Source organism: Sarcophilus harrisii, chromosome 3, assembly GCF_902635505.1.
Source record: "Sarcophilus harrisii chromosome 3, mSarHar1.11, whole genome shotgun sequence".
In the NCBI taxonomy this organism is placed as follows: Eukaryota; Metazoa; Chordata; class Mammalia; order Dasyuromorphia; family Dasyuridae; genus Sarcophilus; species Sarcophilus harrisii.
In genome coordinates this window covers 126,348,725-126,352,188 of record NC_045428.1, presented here as the reverse complement: position 1 = coordinate 126,352,188, position 3,464 = coordinate 126,348,725, and the positions used below count along the sequence as shown (strand labels likewise).

Sequence of the window (3,464 nt, the reverse complement as noted above, 5' to 3'; positions counted from 1 at the left end):
CCTCAATTTCTTTTCCTGTAAAATACAATTATGATGCTGAATTATGTATTTCACAAGGTTATTTCAGTGATTAGGTGAAATAAGGCATATGAAAATATTTTGTATACTATAAAATATTTTATGAACAGGAGCTATGGTTAAATATATCTAAATATAGGTCTAAAATCAACTAAATATTTGATCATAACACATCTGTTTTAGCTTCTTCTTCTTCTCTTCCTGCTTCTGCATTTCAACCCTATACCCTCCCATATTATTCCCCATTTCTGAAGACCATTACCTCTGCCCTCCAGGTCCCTCCCACTCCTTCAGGGACAGAAGGATTTCTATCATCCCATTTAAAGTTTATAGAAAGGAGACTCTGGATGGAGACCCGACTATTAATTACAGATATACCCCCTGGAGTAGATCAGAACTGGTCTCATTAGGAAATGAAATCCCAAAGGTTCTTGCAGATCCCCTGGGATTTTCCATGCAACTTAAAGTTATTCTCCATGTATATAAACTTGATGTTTCTGACTTATTTCATCTATGCCAAGATTTGGTGAGGATTGGAGAAACTGAACATTGGTTTATAACAACAGGATAGATAGATCCGTTCTGTTATGCCTGGAGATGTCCCCATTGCAATTTATAGTCTTCACATTTCTGCACTCATTGATTCTGGCACCATATTCTTAGTTCTCAACCCCACCATTTTTCCATTGTTTCTCCCTTGTGGGGGGTTATAATGCACCATTTATGATTGGTGTTTTTGAACCTTTTACCTTTTTTCCTTGGTGATCTAATAATCTCTTCTTCTTCCTCCCTTCTCCCCTGCCCTTTTCTGGCTTCTGACTCCTCTCTGACCATTTTTTGAGTCTAGACTTCCTTTCCTGTTTTTGTGGAGCTGTTTTGTTCTCTGCAAAAAGCCATATCACCTTAATTTTTCATGATTCTCTTCCCCCATAAGTACTTTTCCCTTCAGCCTTCAGCACATCCCTGCTCCAAATTATCACTTGAAAGAATCCCACCTTACCTCTGGGAAATAGATTCAACAAATATTGAAAAGTGTCTCTGGTGATTCCCCCTTATTATTGTCCAGAGTGACTCCTCTTTATCCATGAATATCCTCTCAGCTGAGAAGCTTTTGCTGAAGTCCACCTACATATTGACAACTGCCTTTTTCAAGGCCTTTTGGTTGTTTGCACAAGCTCCTGGAACACTCCTGTTCACAAACCTGATGGTTTGAGATAGTGATTAGTTCATAGTCTCTATGCCATCAATGCCATTGTTATAACCTGTTCCTATTCCTTGTTCACAAACCTGGTGGTTTGAGCTAGTGATTAGTTCACAGTCTCTATGCCATCAAGGCCATTGCTACACCCTCATACTCCTGTTGTCCCTAATCGCCAAACCATTCTAAACCTTGTGCCTTCTACTTCTTGGTACTTTACTGTGCAATGTTTTCTACATCTATTTCTCCCAACAGCCAATACTTTTGAAGAGTTACCTGGGAAGGAACCCAACTCACCTGGACCATTGTCCCTAGGGGTCTGCCAATTCCCCTTCTTGCTTTCACCAAGTTTTATGGCAAGACTTTGCTTCCCTCATGTTTTGAGGTTCCACTCTCCTACAATATGCTGATGACCTCCTCTTCTACTTCCGTAACTATGATACCTGTGTCACAGAATTAACTGTATCTTTTCATTCAGCTTGTTATAAAGAGGTCACAAGACCTCCAAGAACAAACTAGTTTACTTACCCATCTATTCATTTTCTTGGACACCAGATCCTTCTGGTGTCTTACTTGACACAACTTGCCTTGAGGCTGTTCTGCAGTTTTCCTGTACCATCCATCAAGTGGAAGCTCTAAGCCTTCCTTGGACTGAGTGGCTATTGTCCCCAGTGAACCTTTGAGTTTTCATCCATCCCCACCACCAGATCTTTTATGATGCCCTAAATGATATCTCCCTTGACCCTTTCTTACTAAAAACTGAATCTCTTGCTGTTTTTGAGACCCTCAAATTAGTGTCCTTTACATTCCTACCACTGTACTCCCTAACTACTTCCTCTCCTTTGTCTTATTTGCCTTTAAAAAAGAAGAAGAGGGAAGTGGGGAATGTACTGGAGGTTCTCACCCAGAAACATGGCTATAATCACTGACTCATTGGTTATTATAGCAGGATACCGGAGGCAGTGATCAAATACTACCAAGCTATCTAAAAGCGATTGTGGCCACAGTAGAATTCATTAAGTTAAGAGAAGTCTGTCTGAAATTCCTTTTAACTGTCTACATTTCCCAAAGTCACTGAAAAAATTCTCAATTCACATTACACATCACATTTATCTACCAGCCTCCCATTGGGGAGGTTTTAACTATCATCAATGTACTTTTTCAAACCTCACATCTGCCTAAGAAATTTTAACTCAATAGACTGGCAAGACACTCCAAGTCCTACAGACCTTAATACTTTCACAAATGTAGTTGTGGATGACTATTAGATGAAAAAAGGTGTGTGTGTGTGTGTGTGTGTGTGTGTGTGTGTGTGTATGTGAGTAGTTATACCTCCTGTTGCTCCGAGGTGAATAATTCTGTAAGGGAACTTTAGCCCAATTTGGAGATGCCTGCAGCTTCTAAAAACCACAGAACCAGCCTTAATCAGCTCAAAAACAACTTTGAGCAGCAGCTACAGACTTCAGACTTGTCAAACATCCTGCTTCCTGACATATTATGTCTACAGGCATCTTTTCCCTTAACCTTCACTCTCTACTGAAAGCCTCCAGAAACTATAAATACCTTATCCATTTCCAGCTCTCTTTTGAGCAACTGAGAACTCTGTCTCTCTGCTCCACTTACAAGCTCTTTTCAGACAGCAAACACTTTTTGTAATCTATGATCAGACTCTGGTTCATTTTGGGTTCCTTTTGGGCTTAGGTTTTTTCTGTTTAACAACTGGATCTCCATTTACTGACAATGATGTACCATTTTTTCAGGCTAGAGTAATTTTTGGAGAGAAAAATCATTTGGTAAAGCCTACACTGTCACAATAGTCCATATCCTTCAATAGTATGTCTGCTCACCCTATCAACAACAATTGGTTTACAAATGTAAGGTCATAATGTCATTGACATTAACTTGAAAAAATTATATAAAATTTTCCACTTGTATGAAAAGCCCCAAACACAAGTATTTTAATGAAGCAAGAACATTGACTTGTCACATTGATGTAATTATAATTGTTCCTAGATATTATAATATTTTCTACCACTTTTGTTCAAATAAATAAACATTTGCCAAATGCTTATGTTCAGGAAAAGAAACTAAGCATTGAGAATATAAGAATAAAAAAAAAAAAAAAAACATGAAACTATCACTGCCTTCAAGAATCTTACAATCCAGTAAAACATTTACAAAGAGAACTGTATGAATCCCTTTATAACAAGTATATTATAATAAGTGCAAAAATGTATAGAATAGTATA

General features: G+C 38.1%; 1 long non-coding RNA gene across 1 annotated transcript; it reads right to left on the bottom strand.

Annotated features, from left to right (window-relative positions):
• Nucleotides 1–368: 368 nt before the first annotated feature.
• On the bottom strand, nucleotides 369–2,967 carry LOC116422268. The gene is made up of 4 exons (XR_004232834.1): nucleotides 1,745–2,967; nucleotides 1,514–1,659; nucleotides 1,019–1,219; nucleotides 369–901 (listed from the first exon to the last, which is right to left on the bottom strand). It is a non-coding gene; the product is annotated as an uncharacterized LOC116422268 (long non-coding RNA).
• Nucleotides 2,968–3,464: the final 497 nt, after the last annotated feature.